This window comes from Jaculus jaculus, chromosome 5, assembly GCF_020740685.1.
Source record: "Jaculus jaculus isolate mJacJac1 chromosome 5, mJacJac1.mat.Y.cur, whole genome shotgun sequence".
Taxonomy (NCBI): Eukaryota; Metazoa; Chordata; class Mammalia; order Rodentia; family Dipodidae; genus Jaculus; species Jaculus jaculus.
In genome coordinates, this window is record NC_059106.1 from 155,621,452 (window position 1) to 155,642,588 (window position 21,137).

At 45.6% G+C, this 21,137-nt stretch overlaps 1 protein-coding gene across 3 annotated transcripts in view; it reads right to left on the reverse strand.

The window, feature by feature from the left end:
- The window catches only part of Tiam1 (TIAM Rac1 associated GEF 1), a 304,202-nt gene that overhangs the window by 184,445 nt on the left and 98,620 nt on the right, over positions 1 to 21,137 (reverse strand). The gene's annotated exons all lie outside the window — the stretch shown is intronic.

A 21,137-nucleotide genomic window follows, 5' to 3' on the forward strand; every position in this document is an offset into this window, starting at 1 on the left:
AACAAAGCAATGCACTGTTCACAAAATACTTTGGAATGTTATGTGCATATTAAGTTCTTGAAAAGACCTTAGTATCTCTTTCTGGGACTCATTTACAAAGGCAGCACCTCCCTCTCCCCCACTCCATGCTTTTTGGGATGAAGGAAAATGTAGCCCTAGGTTTTCTTGGTTGTTGTTGTTTTGTCTTGTTTTTTGAAGTAGGGTCTCACTCTAGCTCAGGATGACCTGGAATGCACTACATAGTCTCAGGCTGGCCTCAACCTCACAGCAATCCTCCTACCTTTGCCTCCCAAGTGCTGGGATTAAAGGCATGTGCCACCACACCGGCTACAGTCCTGGTTCTAAAAGTAGTAAATCTTGGGCTAGATAGATGGTTTAGCAGTTAAGGCGCTTGCCTGCAAAGCCAAAGAACCTCGGTTTGATTCCCCAGTACCCACGTAAGCCAGATGTACAAGGTGGTGCATGCATCTGGAGTTCACTTGCAGTGGCTGGAAACCATGGCATGCCCATTCTCTCTCTCTGGCATAGTGGCGCACACCTTAATCCCAGCACTAAGGAGGCAGTGGTAGGAGGATCGTCATGAGTTTGAGGCCACCCTGAGACTACTTAGTGAATTCCAGGTCAGCCTGGGCAAGAGTGAGAGCCTGCCTTGAAAAAACAAAGTAAAATAAAATAAAGATTCGCCAGGCGTGATGGCGCATGCCTTTAATCCTAGCACTCAGGAGGCAGAGGGGCAGAGGTAGGGGAATACTGTGAGTTCAAGGCCACCCTTAGACGACATAGTGAATTCCAGGAGAGCCTGAGCTAGAATGAAACCCTACCTGGGGAGGGGGGGGCAGTAGTAGTAAATCTGAGCAAGCATCCACACCACCACCTCTCCTCACTTGGCAGTTCTGGGCATGCAATTAACCACTGACACTGGCCCGGGCTTCACTGGATCAAATGTTAAACCTGTCGACTTATTTCTTGTTGGAACCTGCGCTGTTTTGTTAGGTTCCATTTATAATGTGAGTTTGTCAGGTTTTATTTTGTTTGTTTGTTTATTTGAACCTGACACAATGAGAAAAGCCCTTAAGGGTTAATTATTAATCTTGGAATGAAATCTGAAAGATAATGAACAGGTCTTACGCAATGGGAAAGACACCTGACATCTATTAGGACTGTTCCCAGGCAAGCAATGAAGTATGTTGGCTGTGAAGTCGGAGGAGGAAGAGAGATGAGTGCTCACAGAATGGACTGGACTCAAAAGCCAGGCAGAATGGGTGGGAATTTTGCTTCTGCTACTTAGCACCAAGTAACAGTAGACCGTTTCTTCATGTCACCAAACCTGCTTCCTCCTCGGTAACATGTGAACAGAAGGAGTAAATGACTGGTCTTTTTGAGAAGCATGCTACCCCCTGCCTGAGCCACAGAAGCCAGAGGGGAAAAAAACTCAGCTCCTCCCTCCCCAACCTTAATGCTGATTAGGCAACATTATCTCCAGGCTCCTGAGCCAGCTTGGAAAGTCTGTACTCCTGGATGAAAATGCTCTGTGAAGCTCGAGCCTGAATTCATAAGACTCTCTCATCACTTACCGCCAACGCTGAACAGGCATGACACCCTCACACGGAGTGCAAAGACAGGGCACCTCACAACTGAAGGGCACACAGGATCCTCTGTGGTGACAGATTTCAGTCAGTGACAACTCAAATACCCTACAAGATGGTGCCAGAGAGAGAGAGAATAAGGCAGACAGAGAGAATGGGCACCCCAGGGCCTCTAGCCACTGAAAAGAAACTCCAGAAACATGTGCCCCCTTGTGCATCTGGCTTATGTGGTCCTGGGGAATTGAACCAGGGTCCTTTGGCTTTGCAAGCAAAGACCTTAACCACTAACCATTTCTCCAGCCTCTTTTCTTTCTTTTTCTTTTTCTTTTCTTTTCTTTTGTTTTTTATTTTTTATTTTTTTATTTTTTGAGGTAGGGTCTCACTCTAGCCCAGGCTGACCTGGAATTCACTATGTAGTCTCAGGGTGGCCTCGAACTCACGGCAATCCTCCTACCTCTGCCTCCCAAGTACTAGGATTAAAGGCGTGCACCACCACACCCGGCTTTTTTTTTTTTTTTTGATCATTACATATTACATAAAGCTTTAAAAGATGGCTGTTAACAGTAAAGTCACTGATGTTCATCTTCTAAGTGTGACTACCACTGCTTAGTAAAATGAGTAAAAACAGAAGTGTCTTCGGAAGAACACCGCCAGTGGCAAAGCGTTACCTACTGCCCCAGAATTTCTTAGAAAGGCACAAGGCAACACAAATCTACTTAATGCAAATACACGTAGTCATAGACCCTCGAGATATAATTATATTAATGCTAATATCACATATTTACATTTACCAAATTACACTTTTTACTTATTTATTTATTTGACAGAGAAAGAATGGGCACGCCCGGGCCTCCAGCCACTGCAAACAAACTCTAGACACAGGCACCCCCTTGTGTATCTAGCTAATGTGGGTCCTGGGGAAATTGAACCTGGTTCCTTTGGCTTTGCAGGCAAACTCTTTAACTGCTAAGCCATCCCTCTGGCCCTGAATTACACTTTTAAGGGACCCAAAAAATAAATAAATTCCAGATATCTCAGAGTTGGAGTGGGAGACAGGGGGTCTAACAAACATGCTGCTGACCCAGAAAAACTAATGCCAAAAATAAGGTCACAAACAGGCAACCCCCCCCCCATCCACCCATACTGCATGAGGTGACAGTAAGGAGGGATCTGAAAGGGGTTTTGGAGTAGTACTCAAGGACAGAGACCCCGCCTCTAACCGCCTCTGGTCAGCGACCACGAACAAAAGGCTGGTACAACAGACATAAGGCACCCAGAGCTCAGGACTGGGGAGAGCGGGCACATACGGGTCTGTGACACAGACGTGACTCTCCTCAGGGGTTACCCCATCTGCCCAGGCCGGGAAGGAAGCCTGTGCCCTCCTGCTACAAGGAAGAGTTCACAGAAGCCAGGTGAGTGAAGTGGAATTGTCAGTTAGACAATAGAAAGTCAAAGTTTAATTTCTTTTCTAGATAGTCTTGCTGTGCCACCTGCAACCATGGCACACAGCGCAGGCATTACGTATGCACACCGCTGGGGTTGTGCAGCATAAAGAGTGGGGGCCCAGACCGGAACCCTATTCTCTGCAAGTTAACCTGAATACCAAATACTACCTCTGCTGTTTCAACAGAGTATTACACTTGAAGAAATCGAACATTTTATCTGATGATTACGTTATCCACCTCAGATATTATTATTATTAGCTAAGGTATCAAATCTTCTAGAAAACTGCCCTGCAATGCCATCCATCATAAATGTTCAGTAACTTCTAGACCCAAATCTGATGGGTTACAGAGCAGAGTCTCACTGTAACCTAGGCTAAGCCGGCGCCCATTCAGTAGCTCCAGGATGCCCTCAAGCCCACGGCGATCTTCCCACCTCAGCCTACTGAGTGCTGGGATTTAAGGTGTATTCCACCACCACTCCTGGCTTCTAAAATGATGTTTTTATAAAGTACTTTATTTGTTTATTTATTTGAAAGGAACATACAGAGAAAGAGAGAGAATGGGCACGCCAGGGCCTCCAGCCAATGCAAACGAACTCCAGACGCATGCACCCCCTTATGCATCTGGCTAACGTGGGTCCTGGGGAGTCAAACCTTGAACCAGGGTCCTTAGGCATCACAGGCAAGCCCTTAACCACTAAGCCATCTCTCCAGCCCATAAAATGATTTTTTTAAATATTTTTATTTATTTATTTGCAAGCAAAGAGAGATAGAAGAAAGACAAAGAGAATGGGCACACCAGGGCCTCCAGTTGCTTGCAAACAAACTCCGGTTTTGTGCATCTGGCTTTACACAGGTACTCGGGAGCTGAACCCAGACCATTAGACTTTGCAGCAAGCACCTTAAGTGCTGAGCCACCTCTGCAGCCCCTGAAATGATTTTTCAAGCACACGTATCTACAAGTAATTTTTCAAAATTCAATGGAAAACCGCAAGTGTCGTGTGGCAAAGTGAGATAAGGCATGCCAGACGTTAAGCGATAATGGGCAAGTAAGTGCTTGGCTAAAGGGCAAAACCTCAGAACGTTCGGCACTGGGCAAGGAGGCAAGGACCAAGGGGACAGGGCTGGGGGTGGGTCAGCAAAGGACGTTAACACAAAACACACGGCGTTTCTCTGCTATTCTCCTCCTTTATAAGCCCTCAGATGAGAATATTAAAATAACCTCCTCTAGTGGATTACTAAATATTAATATTTAATATTTGTGAATTTAACTAATAAAATATGAATATTAAATAAATAATCTTCCTCCAATAGCTGAGCTCAATGTGGTTTGGCATTTGGACTTTCTCTTATACCTCTCCTTAAAAACCTGCCCTTAATGTCATGGAGGCGACCAAATGCTCGCTTATTAGACTTGAGGTCCACTCCACAGGAGGGAATTCCTGTCTGGTATTAAAAACCTACTCAAGGGGCTGGAGAGATGGCTTAGCAGTTAAGCACTTGCCTGTGAAGCCTAAGGACCCCGGTTCGAGGCTTGGTTCCCCAGGTCCCACGTTAGCCAGATGCACAAGGGGGCGCATGCATCTGGAGTTCGTTTGCAGAGGCTGGAAAGCCCTGGCACGCCCATTCTCTCTGTCTGCCTCTATCTGTCTTTCTCTCTGTGTCTGTCGCTCTCAAATAAATAAATAAAAAATGAACAAAAAAAAAAAAGAATTAGAAATTCTGAAAACACTTAAAAAAAAAAAAACTACTCAAAAGTCTGTAGCTGGTGGGCTGGAAAGATGGCTTAGTTGTTAAGGCCTTTGCCTGTAAAGCCAAAGGATTCTGGTTCCACTCTCCAGGACCCATGTAAGCCAGATGCACAAGGGGGCACATGCATCTGGAGTTTGTTTGCAATGGCGAGAGGCCCTGGTGTGCCCATTCTCACTCTCTCCTTCTCTCTGCCTCTTTCTCTCTCTCAAATAAAATACATTTTTTAAAAAAAGTCTGTGGCTGGGAAGGTCATAAGGTCTGAGAGGCAGAGGGAAGCTACTACTGTTGTTTGGCTAAATGGTTATATTATGCCCACCAAACTGCCTCTAAACTATTTATGTTTAGGTCCATATACTAATGCTACTCTCACTTTGGGTTAAAGGAGCTTCTTTTTGCAGGTGATGACTGCTGGGGAGACTCAACACTCATCACGGTGCTGAGAAGAAGCAACAGTGGAGTGCTCAGCACTGAGTCGCCTCTATCACACCCTGCAAGGCTCTGGAACCAGTGCAGAAGAAATGGCACAAAGAATGCCAAAGCCAAAGGAAGGGGAGGAGTGCTTTGCAACAGTCCTCCAGACACAAGATGGACGTGGTACTCGTGACCTCAAAGTGGCTGAAGCTACCTACACCCGACATGCATAATACAGGGGCAAAAAAAAAAAACTCATAAAACCCAATGATATCAAAATAGAAGGACTGGTTGGAAAGAAGGGGTTCAGTGGAGGGGGAATAAGGGAATGCACACAAATGAGGGTGCTGGGAGGGGATTATGACCAGGATACATCGCGTATGTAATGAAGGTTGTCAATAAGAAAAAAACTTAAAGAGAAACAAGGGAAAAGAAATAAAACAAATCCTGTCCTTGGATCTCCTTGGAGATTTTTATCAACACCAAGTCATGAAGAGAGAAAAATGATTACAACATTTGCAAACTTGGGTTTTGACATGACCAGGCCCCTCCTGAGTCTTTTACTACCACGTGTAAGAATGTACCTGAGGGCACAGAGCTGCCCTTCGTGCCAGCTGATGAATCCCGAACAGGCCTCTCATTGTTTCCTAATTTAGGAACAAGAGCGAGTCTCCTTATGAAACCTTGCTCACGAATATCTGTGGTTGATTTACGCCAACTTAATCACAAAATGCACATTTTAAGACACACATCTGTAATTCCAGCAACCGGGAGGCAGGAGGGCCGTGCGCTCCGGGCCAGCCTGAGCTACACAGTATGACTGGGTCTCAACAACAAACACTCCCCAGACCAAAAAAAAACAAAAAAAAAAAAATTTTTTTTAAATAGTCTGGTGACTATAATGAGAAGAGTGTCTACTCAAAGAGGTGGCTCTTGTGAGAGTGTTCAGTGCACACACAGAGAAATGCCCAGGGTTAGCAGGAGAACAGAGAACCGTGGGAGCGTAGAGCCCCCACAGCCCGAGTTACGGACGATTTCATTAACAAGACTAATAATGGCTCATCAAGATCAATAATACCAGTACAGGGCTGGAGAAATGGCTTAGCAGTTAAGGCATTTGCCTGCGAAGCCAAAGGATCACGGTTTGATTCCCCCAGACCCACATAAGCCAGATGCACAAGGTGGCGCGTGCGTCTGGAGTTTCGTTTGCAGTGGCTGGAGGCCCTGGCATACCCATTCATCCTCATTCATCCTCTCTCTCCCTCCCTCCCTCTCTCTCTCTCTCTCTCTCTCTCTCTCTCTCTCTCTCCCCCTCCCTCCCTCCCTCTCTGCCTCTTTCCCTCTCTAGTTCTCTCAAATAAAAATAAATAAATAAAATAATGCCAGCATACTATAACTGATTTAATAGACTAGGTGTCTGTGATGGTTTGCATAGGAAGAGTCTCCTGGAGGCAAGGATCCCGGCAGTGAGCAGGTCAAGGGCCCTGACATCACAGATGGGCCACTCTGCTAAGGCTTCGTAATATGATGGGGTTATTGGTGACGGAAGTATTAAGAAGCAGATCACTGGGGTCATGCTTTTTAACGAAGTGTCTTGTCCCCTGCTTCTCTGTCTCTGCTTCATGGCTGCATGAGGTGAGCAACCTTACTTTACCATACCCTCCTATCATGACACTGTCTGTCTGTCATACTTGACCCCAAAACAAGGGAACCAGCCAACCAGAGGGCTGAAACCCCCAACACTGGGAGCCAAAGTAAATCTTACATCTTTAAAAATTGTTTCTTTCAGGTACTTGTTACAGCAATGGGGAAAAAAACAACCTGACTAACACAGAATGTCATTGCCCATTTTCTACTACTACAACAGAATTCCTGAGATTGGGTAATTTACTAAGTTATGTATTAATAATATTTATGATTTATTAAGTATAGTTACCACCTGATCATGGAGTCAGGGAAGTCTAAGAGGACAGGTGAAATACACCTGGTGAGGGTCTTCCCATATCAAACACAGTGGAGGGCACCATATAGCGAGACAAAGGAAGAATGTGGCACAGTTTCTTTTGCACGTCTTACAAAGCTTCTAGTGCTAGTCTGGGGACCCACTGTTATAACTATTTACCTCCCAGAGGCTCCACTTCCAAACACCATTGACATTCTATAAACAAAGCTTCCAGCCCTTGAACGTCTGGGGACACACTCACACCGTGGCTGTAAGAAACTGAGCCCATACTGATAAATTAAAATTCTGACAAGAAGTCATTGACATAATTTGAAAATGCCCCTCCAAAAATGCACAGTAGTCATGAAGAAGGAAAGAGTCAGGTCACTGGGGAGAAAGCTATCGAGGCTATGTTAACCAAGTGGCCCAGGTGAGAAAACAGCAGCAGAAATTGGACAGTTGTCCACTTGGAAGGAGAGGTAAGGACAGGCTTCGTACAGCACCGTGCTCAGTACGTCTGTCTGTGTGTGACAGGGAACATGGACTGAATAGTGAGACAACATTCCAGGAAGGCAAACAGAGAGGGAAACTAACTGGCCTGGGCTTTTCAGAAGTGTCTGAGTTGAGGGCTCTGGGGGGTCCTCTGGGGGGTCCGGTGCAGCTAGCAGACTGCTCATCCAGCCCTGGCTTCATTGCCTCAACACCACCTAACCAGGTATGGTTTCACATGCGTTTAATCCCAGCACTCAGGAGGTGAAAACATGAGGCTCAAAGTTTTAGGTCAGCCTCAGCTACCTCGTCAGCAGGCCAGCCTGAGCTATATGAGATCTTGCCTCCCCGCCACCCCCCACCACAATAAAGAAGGGTCAAGGATCAATGAACACCAAGGATACAATGAGGAGCTACTCCTAAATGAAATAATCTAAGGACATGTGACAGCCCAATGCCATGCATGGTTCTCAATTGGAAGGCCAGGCCTACCTAAGGCACAGTGCTCACTGCACTTAGGGAAGATGGCACAACGGGAATGGAGCATGGGGAGGAGGGGCTGGTAGAATGTGCCCGTTTAGTCCATGGTCTTGGTCCCTGCATGGTGACTGTTATGTAGAAGAGTGTATCAAAACTAGGAAGGAGCCGGGCGTGGTGGTGCACACCTCTAATCCCAGCACTCGGGAGGCAGAGGTAGGAGGATCACCGTGAGTTCGAGGCCACCCTGAGACTACATAGTGAATTCCAGGTCGGCCTGGACTAGAGTGAAATCCTACCTCAAAATAAATAAATAAATAAATAAAAAGCAAAACAAAAAGGCCTAGAAAGGAGTTAGTTACCCTCAAATAATTTAGAGAAAACAAAATAATTTATACTGTGGTGTGAACTTTTCTTCAAGTATATGCCAATTTCAAATTAAAAGAAAATTTAAATTGATTATTTACTTCAAGTTACATAAATGGCTATAGGCCCAGATGTGGACAATGGGTAGAATGAGACATAACTGAGAAAGTGATTTGTATTTTATATGAGAATTAACTTAAAAATATATAAAATTCACATTAGGAAAAGCATAAAGGCCCTTTAGAGGTACATATTAAAATGCTCTTTGTGTCCTCACTTGCATATCTGTCTCCTCAGTGCGCTGGTTGGTATAAATTTAGGGCTTTGTGCTATCTTTTCATGCCAAGCCACTTCTGTGACAGCTGTCAACACTCAGTACACGGAATGTTCAGAAATTCCTTCTGCCTCTGAGCGCCCTCAGTGGGCCACCCAGAACACTGGCAGGACCTAAAATCATGGTCAAGCCTCCCTACGGCTTCTAGGTCCACATTTTCCTCTACGAGCTCTGGAACAGTGCCTTCCCAGGCCTTAGTCTTGTTATCTGAGAAATGGGGTGAAGGGACACACTCATCTGCTCTGACCAATTCCAACAGCCTTGGCTGAGTCCTCAAGGAGGCTCAAATACAGCACAGGGAGATGGACCTTGCTGTAGATGTCTCCAGGGTAAGTTGATGAGCAGAGACACATGTGACAATTCTGACACGGGCCCCACTCAGGTTCTGTCCAGTACATACAAAGGACAATGAGAGGTGAGGGAGATTCCAGGCAGACAAAGCCTCGGCCAAATTCTATTTTCTGGGATGGGGCGATAACTCAGTGGATGAAGTGTTTGCCTTGCAATCATGAGTTCTCACGTAGAGCCAAATGCTATTTTAAAACTGCAGGGCATATATGGTGAGAGGGAAGGCAGAGGCAGGAGAATCTCCCAGAAGCTCATGGACCTACCTCAAACACAGTGGAAGGCAAGGGCTGAGAATCAAGTTTGTATTCTGACTTCCCCATGCGCACTGTGGAACATGCCTGTGTGCAGACAGGCAGACACGTACACACACGCACACATACAACTAGGTGTTCCCCAAGTGAAAGAAAAGGATGGGGAGAGGAACTTACTACAACAGCTATGTCCCTTCGGAGTCAAAACCGTATAAGGGTCAGCTCCTGGGCCCCCAGCAGCAATACCATAGGCAAGTCAGCCAACACCTGCCTCAGTTTCCTCATTTGCACAAGACAAGAGATGGCATGAGAAGGCTCCTGCCTGGAGGGATAAATTCTTTGCTAGGTTCTCTGTGCCTCGACCTTGCATGTACTGAATATCTAACCTTCATGCAACACGTAAAGCATTAATTTATGCCACCCGGCATGTATTAATTATATACAAGTGATCATTGAAAAATGTCTAGCAACTTAGTGTACACCCAATGTATCTGAATGCCTGTGTTGAGAATGTTAGATCCTCCACTAAGCCCACCAGAGAACCCAGCGTAAGTACTCAAAAACTGTGCTGGTATGGAGTACGCTCACCGATCATAGCCTGGCGGGGTTTGGCGCAGTGTGTGTGTGTGTGTGTGTGTGTGTGTGTGTGTGTGTGTGTGTGATGAGGGGAATATTGCTGCAACTTGTGCAATCAGCTAGGACCAGATCAGCCAGCTTCCCAGGGCCAGCAGGTGCCATGTAGGGCATTTGAACTTGATCCTGTCAATGACAGGAGTCACTCTGATATGGCCTTCTTGACAGCGTATTGATTCTCCATTTCACAAGTCCAGTTTATCTGGCATGACAGCTTCCTGTAGCCCTAAATCAGTGTGGTGGGGGCCTGAGGACGAAGGGACAGGAAAAACAAAGCAGGAGTGGCAGATGGGAATGAAGCAAGCAGAAGAGCTCCCCCCCCCGCACTGCAGCCCCAAACCTCTATGACCACCACAGCTCAAAACCTCAGCGAGCCCCCCTCCAATACCAAGGATCATTCTGTGGGAGAGACAAAAGAACCGACGAAAGGCTAAGTTATGCTCCATGTATTCTGTTGGGAGTGACTGCTACCATAGGAAAAGTTTTAAATTCCTGCAAATATTTTCTTTCAAAGATGAAATGCTATTGAATTTATGGGGGAAAATGTATATCAGCAGGGAAAAAAAAAAAACCATCAGGTGGCTGCGATTTTACTTCTAACCAGGAACATCTGTTTATAGTCTTCTAGCCCAGAGAAACAATAAACTCAGGACAATGCTAGGGACAAGAATAACCCACAGGTGATTTGTAAAGTTCATGCAGCGGAACCATCTGAAAATCCAGATAGGATTACAATTAGAAGCCATCATGCACGCACACGCATTCGTCCTGGAGCTCTGGGGAAGGTTATAAACACGTCATCAGGCAGAGAAGAAAAGTCCCCAGTGCAGCACTTAAAAAACATTGAAACACCCAAGCCTCCTTCCTCCCCATCTGCAGCAAAACTCTGATCAAATCCCAAGCTACCAGCGAGGTCCTCCTAACTGAAATCCTTTAGGTTACATTCAAGTACTCAGCAGTGGTGGTGACATTAGCGAGGTGATGCAGGCTTTTCGGCCCAGTCACGGAGACTCATGGAGTCAATGGAATGTGGCCCTGGCTTGGTTGGCTGCTTCCAGTCTGTCACCTCTCCCCAGAAGCCTCCCAGAGCTCCCTCAGAGGCTCCCTACACACCAAGTCAGGAAAGGCATGGAAGCTCTCCGAGCTGAAGCAGGAAGATGAAGGAAGCTCAGAGCTCTGAGGGACCTCACAGAGACAGAGGGAGCAGCCGCTGTCCTCACCCCCTGCCAACCAGCTTTGGCCAGTGACACAAGCAACAAGTAGCTGAGCTTATGAAGCCATTGAGCGCCGAGGCTTCAGGTTATAAGAAGTCGGCCCATCTGCATGACACACTTCTGAGAACCTTCTAGGTGGTCACCAAAATGGCTTCAAAAGAAGTCTTGGAAATGTACCCTTTAAGAAAGCTCAATTCATCTTGAGTCTGACAGCGTGGACATACTCAGCTCCTGAAAGCTTACGCTGCCAGCCACCGGTCAGAAATCACAAGGTAACCACTCCCTAATGAAACCCCAAGTCGGTGCGTTTTGTGCTCCCCACTTCATGAAAACCAGTGACAGGGCTGGCAAGTTAGAGAAGCATTCTTCTCAGGAAAGGCTACACAACGCTGACTCTGGAAGGGCCCGGATGGCTCTAACAACAGTCATTGAGGAACACTGTGTAAGGCAGGATGTCAAATGTTTATTTCTATGGCAAAGCACAATTTGCATTTTTATGTACTTACATTCAGCTCATGACTGGTGCAATGCAATCCTTTGACAAAGGGCTGCATTCCAACTTTTCTGAAGAGAAAACACAGAGACAACTTGTCCTGACAGGTCAGCAGCACCTGCGCAGCTCTCGGATGTGTAAACACCAGGCTGGGGTGTGCTCGCCGGAACAAAGGAACTCCAACCCCCGGGTCTAAGCCTGGTGTCTCTCCACCAGCCTGCTCTCTTTCTCGAAGGGCAAGGGGAACAATGCCCAAAAGTGCTAACTCAAGAGAATTAAAACCCTCCACAGGGGACTGACAAGATTGCTTGGAGGTTATAAGCACTTCCTGTGCATGCATGATGGGCCTGAGGAAGCCCAAGAGACCAAGAGTTTGATTCCCAGACCCACAGAAACAGCGGGGCTTAGCTACTTGTCTCCGTCAACACAATATGATAAGGGAGCAGAGAGCAGGAGCTCATGGAACAGGCAGCAAGCCCCCAGACCAGCAAGCGACTCTAGGGTTCAAATAAGAATGGGTGGGAGACGGGGCTGGAGGGGTGGCTTAGCGGTAAAGGCACTTGCCTGCAAAGCCAAGGACCCGTGCTTGACTCTCCAGGACCCACGTAAGCCAGACACTCAAGGTGACGCAAGCATGCATGGTCACTCATGCGCACAAGGTGGTGCACGCGTCTTGAGTTTGATTGCAGTGGCTGGAGGCCCTGGCATGCCAATTCTCTCTGTGTGTCTGTCTGTCTCTCTCTCAGAGGAAAAAAAAGAAAGAAAAAAAAGAATAGGCAGAAGAGCAACAGAGTAGGGTATAGGATATTCTACTTCGGCCACTGCAGGTGCATACGCCCTAGCACAGATGGGCACGCTGCATGGGTGCATAAGCCCCCCCCCCACACACACCCCACAAGGGAAAGAAACAGGAAATAAAGACCATCCAGAGGGAGGGAAGAGTCCCTGGGTTAGGTTGCCAGTTTCCTAAAAAGGATATACTAAATTAAGGAAATAATTCATATTACTCTTTAAAGCATCATCCAGTGAACGACTAAACCTTTTAAGAGTTTAGGTCAGATCAAATACACCCACCAAGACTTCCAGACACTGTGGCCCAAACAGCAATGAAAGGCGGCCTACCCTCACGCTTGACCATCTCAAACCTGGGTCTAAGCAGAAACTCCACCAAACTTCCTTCCATTTTGACCACACTTGAATCTGATCATCAGGGTGCATGAGACTCAATCAGTCCATGAGGGAGGATGGGGCAGGATGGGTCCCCCATTGGATTCCCCAGCTCCTCCTTTCCAGTGGTACCTCTTCACATAAAGGAGGAGGGATGGGTGGGAGACAGTTCAGCAGCTCAGAGTTTAAGCTCTGAGGCCAGAAAGACACTATGGTAAGTGACTCAGCATCACTAAAGGCCAGTTTCTTATCCCTAAACAAGCTGTTTTAATAATCCTCAGCACCCTCCCAGGTGAGCTATGAGCTGTGCACATAATATCGGAGTTGGCATGCAAACAATAATAAAGGTTAGTTATCATCATGAGAATATATTGCACAGCACACAGTCTCAGAGCTCTGAAACAAAATAGGAAGAAAAAAAAATAACAACAGTTCAGGGATCCTCAAAAGTTACATCCAGGCTGCAGAGATGGCTTAGCGGTTAAGGCACTTAGGCCTGTGAAGCCTTCGGACCCAGGTTCAATTTCCCAGAACACACATAAGCCAGATGCACATGGTGGCGCATGCATCTAGAGCTTGCTTGCAGAGGCTGGAGGCCCTGGTGCACTCATTCTCTCTCTCCCTTTCTCTCTCTCTCTCTCTCTCAAATAAGCAAATTTTACAAAATAGTAACATGGGGCTAGAGAGATGGTTTAGAGGTTAAGGCACATGCCTGCAAAGCCTAAGTACCCTGGTTCAATTCTCCAGGTCCTACATAAGCCAGATGCACATGGTGGCGCAAGCGTCCGGAGTTTGTTTGCAGTGGCAGGAGGCCCTGGCATGCCTGTTCTCATTCTCTCTCTCTCTCTCTCCCCCTCTCTATGTCTTTAATGAATAAATAAATAATAAAAATCTTTTTTAAAAAATAGTAACAAGAGTTCAGGGATCCTCAAAAAGCTGTAACCCCCCTTTTCACAAAATACTTTCTGTAACCCACATTTTCAACTATGAATCTTGTGTGTTCATTATTTCTTTCTTAGGGAAGCCATATACGAAATAAATCGGAGTCTCAACAGTATGCAAGAGTCCACAGACAGTAGGAAGAGGTTCTCTGAGTCCAGGGATAGTGCAGTGACCGTTTCACGTATGAGCAAACCACACAGCTCAGAGAGCTGAATTACACTGGCCAGTTCTTGGAAGTAGTTGAGTAGAAATTCCAAACATAAATGCACCTAACCCTACATTCATCCCTTCCTGCGGCCTTCTGCCTAACCATAGCATTGGATTCCTTCCTTAGGGATGATTTTTATCACTAGATAGGAGAAAAGAAAAAAGTGAATGAAAATATTGTGTAGATCAGACAAAGGAAAGTGGGAGGAGGGGTACAACGACGCAGGAGCCAGCGCCGGGAGGTGCGGTTTTAGCAAAGGCCGGGCAGCCTCAGGGGGAAGGCCCAGCAATCTTCCGAAACCCACACCCCACGTGATGCTTACATCATAGCAGCAGCTCACCCACCGCCTGCAGAAAGAATGTTTGTGTGCGTGGCATGCTTCGTATATTTAATAAGATACAACAGATGCCAGGCGTGGTGGCGCACGCCTTTAATCCCAGCACTCGGGAGGCAGAGGTAGGAGGATCACCGTGAGTTCAAGGCCACCCTGAGATGATAGAGTGAATTCCAGATCAGCCTGGACCAGAGTGAGACCCTACCTCGAAAAACCAAAAAAAAAAAAAAAAAAAAGATACAACAGGCACAAACTCAATTCTTTGTTGGAGACCAATATTTGCTTTAATTGCATTCAATAATTGTGAAGATTCAGGAAAGATGGAAAGATGAATGCAATACCTACAAAAAGTACCTGTAAGAGGAATTACTTAGCTCTCTTTGCGTATCTTTTTCTACTACGTTTACTTTAATGACAGATCCCTGTGATTCAGTTTCAGTGTTTTTCAGAGTCTTTGGGGAGAATTCCATCTGGGTTCTAAAGAATCACCATTTGCAAACATTTGGAGGTGAACAGAATGCTGGTTCACAGTCTAGAGAAAGGAAAGGAAGATTGCTCTTTTAATGTCATCGATGATGTGTGGGGGCAACATAATTATACAAAAAAATCCAGTGAAATAGACTATATTAAAAAAAAAAAAAAAAAGAGGCAGATGCTTCAGAAGCAAGGACAACATCGTGGGCCCCAGGACTTACTCATTTGGTTAATGTAACCAGAGTGGGGAAATTCATGGTGCTATTAAACTCTGAGAAATTCTCAAATGTGACTCCTGCAGAGGAGACACAGTGAGGTACTCCTGGGAATAATGATTAACGTTCACTGAGGAGTCAGGCCGTGTCTCACACGCTCGAGCTCACTGAATCTTCCCAACAAGACTACAGAGAATCATTTCCACCAGAACCATCTACGGATGAAGAGGCCATTACGTAGTGTCAGGGCAGAGCTCACAATGACCCTAAGCTGCAAGGAGTTTGGATATTAAGGATTTTAAGTATAGTATGACTTGAGTTTATTGACATTAGAGGTATCTTGGGAATGAATATAATGATGTTGTGGGACCACCAAACTCTGATCTGATTTAGTAAAATAAAAAAAGGACTAGCCGGGCGTGGTGGCACATGCCTTTAATCCCAGCACTCGGGAGGCAGAGATAGAAGGCCTGCCGTGAGTTCAAGGCCACCCTGAGACTACATAGTGAATCCCAGGTCAGCCTGGGCTAAAGTGAGACCCTACCTTGAAAAACCAAAACAAAAAAAAAAAGGACCAACATACACAAAGTGTGTCATAAGGAGATAGCATACATTTCTCCCATTGCCTTAAGTACAGATTGAAACAGACAGTTTTTATTATTCTTTTTCAAACCAAGACTCAATATATTTCAACTCAATCTAGCCTATAAGGCATATATAGAGAAAGACATCCTGTGGGTTTCGTTTTCCATTCTGTTCCATTATATTCTCTTTGGCAATGTTGGTCTCCCACCACTAAAATTATTTTATGAACACACCCAAAGTATCTCAGCCCTCAGGTACAAAGCACTACTCCAGTGGAAATTACAGTTTTCCACAGGGAGCCAACCCGCGGTCTTATAAATTCATGGTCTTAAAAGGTAAGAGTGAAAAGTAGAGTCACACCGACTTGCTTTAGCCCTTCTGCAGGGACCGTGGGACCTGACCTAATGCAAAAATTCTTAACCATAGTATCCCTAGGGGGTCTTTGAAGTATACTTGAGCCTTCTAGAATTGGATGTAAAATTATGTGCATGTACGTATCTTCACTGTATGAGGGGGAATTTCATGTTCTCTCAAATGTGAAAGACCCACAAAAGCTATTTATTTTGATGAGAGCTAGCAAACCAAACAACAAAACCACATGAAATTTCCCCTACATGGAACTCAGGTCCATGTGCCATTACAGGAGAACACCCTCACCAATACGGTCATGATAGTGTCACCAAAAAAAAGAAAAAAAAAAAAAAAAAGACAGCACTACAGCAAAATATCTGTGACATTCATTTATTCCACAAGGCAAGTGCCTACTTCGGACCACACTGATTCTTAGGGTTAAGTTGAAAACAGGAAGGCCCTTGATGTTGTTTATAATGTCCTAGTATTATACTGCCATTTTAAAATCCCCCAGATTGAAAATTGCCATCTACTTGTACTCTGTCTCCAGAGGAAATCCAGCTAGATGCGTTAAAAGATGACTACTTCAAAAAGAAAAATCAAGCTAGGCGCGGCAGCACCTATCCTCCCAGCACATGGGCGGTGGAAACAGGAGGATTAAGATTTCAAGACCAGTGTTGGTTATATAGTAACTTTGAGACCAGCCTGGGCTACATGAGAGCCGGTCTCAAACAAACAATTCCTATTGCTTTATCCCTGCTTGCTTCCAGTTAACAGCTAAACCATCCAGGAAGGGCTCCGCGCTGACACGAACAGCCGTGGGCTCCAGCCGCGCCGGGTGAGGAGGCAGGAAGGAGCACTGTTCACACAGCAGAACGCACTACAAGGGCTAAACCAAGACCTGCGTTCCCAACTGAAAGTCCACTTACCCTGGAGATGAGGCCTTCTTCTCCCTACGCTCTGCCTGGCACAATTATTTCCCCCACAGAACAATCTGCACCTGAGTGCTTTGACCTTTATGAAGTCAAAGGTATTAAAAAAAAATAATTTTGGAAGGCTGCAGAGATGGCTCAGCAGTTAAAGTTGTTTGCTTACAAAATAAGACAGCCTGTGTTTGATTCCCCAGGGCCCACGTAAAGCCAGATGCACAAAGTGGTGCACGCGTCAGGAGTTCATTTGCAGTGGCAAAAGGACCTGGCACACCTATTCTCTCCCTCTCTTTCTTTCTCTCTCTCTCTCTACAAATAAATCAATAAAACTATTTAAAATATTTGGCTTTAGATTACGGTCCATTAAGCCTAATGACAGGCATGTGCCATGTTCTCCGGGCTCTGTGCCCCAAGCCACGTTCTTCTCTCCAAGGAGGCATCCATCTGGTCCCCCTGGCGGCTCTAGGAAGGTAAATAAATCTCTAACCTTGAAGAAGTAGAGGGGTCAGAAAAAGTAATGTGTGCCTCCGTTAAGCTCTTTTCTTCCCACTTTTAGGGAACAACCTGGCCCATAAAGAACCCCAGGTCTGACCTTGCTTCTTAAATTTTTCTACTTGTGATTCCTTTTTTGCCCAGGAAACTTTTACATAGAATAGGTATATTACCAAACCAAATAGTCTCTCAAAATAGATCATAAATTTATTTTAAAACAATTATTTGGCATACATATAAAACTCACTACTTATCAAAACTGAAAGCAAATTAGCATCCCAATGAAGCAAATCTGTTTGATTGTTTTTACATAAAGAATTCAATCTTGGCTGAATATTTGGTACTGCAGGATGGAGAGCATCTTTAGTGTGTTCCAGAGTTGATCAATATTTTGATTTTATAGTCATCAATGCTCAGAACACTGCTTCACATAAACATACAATACAAAATGGTAAATGCATAGAGCCATTTTAGAAATTGTGGGACATTTCCATCCCAAACCAAGCCAAAATTCCTTTAATATAATACAAAGATATACTGTCAGAGCCGGGCGTGGTGGTGCACGCCCTTAATCCCAGCACTCAAGAGGCAGAGGTAGGAGGATCACCATGAGTTCAAGGCCACCCTGAGACTCCATAGTGAATTCCAGGTCAGCCTGAGCTAGAGTGAGACCCTGACTAAGGCACCAAGGCATTTTCCCACACATGTATACTAGCAAAGGATCTGTTTCTCCCCCACTGGGCCTTTGTAGAGGATCATGGGAAGAAACACCCTAAAAGGGAGGTCGGGTTGACCATAATTTGGGAAAGTCACTTTAACTCATGAATATACCAACTTCATAAATACCCATTAAAAATCTCTTTAGGCTGGGAGTGCATGCCTTTGAACTCAACATTTGGGAGGAAGAGATATAGGAAGATCACCATGAGTTTGAGGCTAACCAGGGCTAGAGAGTGAGTTCCAGGTCAGCCTGGACTAGAGTGACACTCTGCTTTAGAAATAAATAAATAAGTTGAAAGAGACAAAATGTCTTACTGTTAAAGGTGCTTGCTTGCAAACCTAACAGCCCAGTTCAAATCCCTAGTACCCACATAAAGCTAGAGGCACAAAGTGGCCCATGCAGTGGCAGGAGGGCCTGGCATGCCCATTCTCTCTCTCTCCCTGCAGATAGTAATAAATATTTTTTTAAAAATCTTCTTTAAAAGCCATAACTCAAAACCCACTGTACTGCTATCGCACTTTGAGACAGTCCGCTCCAATGCTCTCTCTCTCTCCACTTTGCCTTGCTAAATAAACTCCCACTTAAACTGTATCTCTCCTGAATTCTTTCTACAAGAAGACATGAACAAGGAGATTCCCAGAACACTAATTTGATACCTACATGCTGCGGAATGTAAGTAAGAAGCTATTAAAAGTCTTTTGTTTCCCATCTCTAAACCATATGTAAGAGCAGAGCACTTTGTATGTAGAGTAAAAACGCTGCATTCGTTACATACAATAGTCTCCGATCTGAGCTGAAGTCGCTCAGGTAGCACTCCGTGGTCGTGTGTCATGACAACACACGCCGTCCCAAGTGTCCGTATGTGTGTTAAAAGGCAAGGCTATGGTAGAGCTGCGCTCTCAACGCGTGGCCGGAAACACCATAGCTTCATTACACATTTGAGTTGGAAATAACTTTTGGTCGCTGAGCATCCAGAAACCTTTCAGTGTTGCCACATTTTTGTGCCCTCACCCTGTATTTGATTAAATGACCCACAGTCTAAGGAGCTGAGCCGTAGCCCCTGCAGCCGGGACTTCAGGGATCCTGGCTACCCGAGGAAACCCACTCTTGCCCAGCATTAGCAACAAGGCTTCCTAATTACCAGGGCAACTTAGGAAACCTCCGCTGCTGGACGGCCACATCACAGCCTCCAACGCCGCGGTCGCCACGAGCGAGGCTGGTCCCCGGTCTCCACGTGCCGCCTTGCCTTAGAAGTTGGGCAGGAAAGAGTTCCTCACATCCCAGCAAGCTCTATCCTCTCCGCCATCTCCATTTCAAGTGGGTTGACAACACTTAAAATGCTATGCTTCATCAGCTGTTACCTTCCACTTTTAGAGCCTAGCCCATGTGCTCGCCTGCCACGCAACTCGACCACGTGTCCACACACCCAGGCTGCCTCCGCCAAGCAGGGAAGTTCCTAGAAACCAAAACACAGAAGCCAAGGCCGAGTGCAACAGAAGAAGCACCTTTTCTGTTGTTTTTTTTTTTTTTTACACAGTCTCACTACATAGCCCAGGCTAGCCTTGAACTCATGATATGCTTCCTCAGCTTCTAGAGTGACAGACTTACAAGCATATGCCACCATGCCTGGTTTGGAAGCTCTTCACCCATAAGGAGAACAAACACAGACTAAGGGGAAAGAGTAAGTACAAGACAGACCTTCCATTCCTCCCTCACCTCCAACTAAGCTAACTCACCCCATCCTAAAGTTCACGAAGAATTATCAGAGGGTTTGTAGACGGACTGAATGACTCAACTCTGTAGACGCAATGACTTTCTAAGAGCCTAAAACCAACGTCCTAGTTCTTCCTTACCATTTCTATTAGAAGGTCTAATTTGAAAAGTCTGCCAATTTTATCATGGCAAATCCAACATTCTGGGTTCTGAGGCTGGCAGAGGAAAGAATAAAGAAGTCTGTATATAAATAAAATTGACATTATTTTGCCTTTATCTTGACAGTGATGTTGCTGGAAAGGTAATGTCTGCTCTCTCAGGCAGGACATTGCCCTCTGAGCCTGTGTGTGGCAAGGTGGTCTCAGAAATTTGAGACAAATTGCTTACGTCCTGATGGCATTGCAGTGGCACCTCCATTCCTACGTGCTGCTCTGCATCTTACCCACGGCAAAGGGGGATGGGCCCTTTTTCTCTAGCACTCCGATATGAAGCAGGACGGGCCAAATGCCCAGGTGGCAACAGAACCAATTGCCCCTCTAAAGGATGAACTGAAAAGCAATGATAATAATGCATGTTCAAGAGCTGCGACTAGGGCTGGACAGATGGCTTAGCAGTCATGGCACTTGCCTGCAAAGCCAAAGGACCCAGGTTCGATTCCCCAGGACCCACATAAGCCAGATGCCCAGGTGGCACATGTGTCTAGAGTTCATTTGGAGCAGCTGGAGGCCCTGGCATGCCCATTCTCTCCATCTGCCTCTTTCTCTCTCTCTCTCTCAAATAAATAAACAAAGCTGTGACTGATTTATAAGTATGCATTTGGGACCCTGATTTCAATGCTTTGGGGCATGTAAGTAGGAGTGAAACTGCTGTCGTGTGGCAATTCCGTTTCAAGACACCAGACTTTTTTCGTAATTTTTAATTTTAATATTTTCTTTTATTTATTTGTCGGAGAAATAGAGAAAAAGGGAAAGAGAGAGAAAATAGGCATGCCAGGGCCTCCAGCCACTGCAAACTCCAGATGCATGCACCACCTTGTACATCTGGCTTACGTGGGTCCTGGGGAATTGAACTTGGGTCCTTAGGCTTCGCAGGCAAATGCCTTAACCACTAAGCCATTTCCCCCAGCCCAAGACACCAGACTTTTATACAGAGCAGCCACACTATTTTAGTTCCACTAGCAGTGCATAAGGGTTTGAGCTTCTTTACACTCTCGCTGATTTGTTACTTTCCAGTTTGAAAAACAAATATATATATATATATATATAT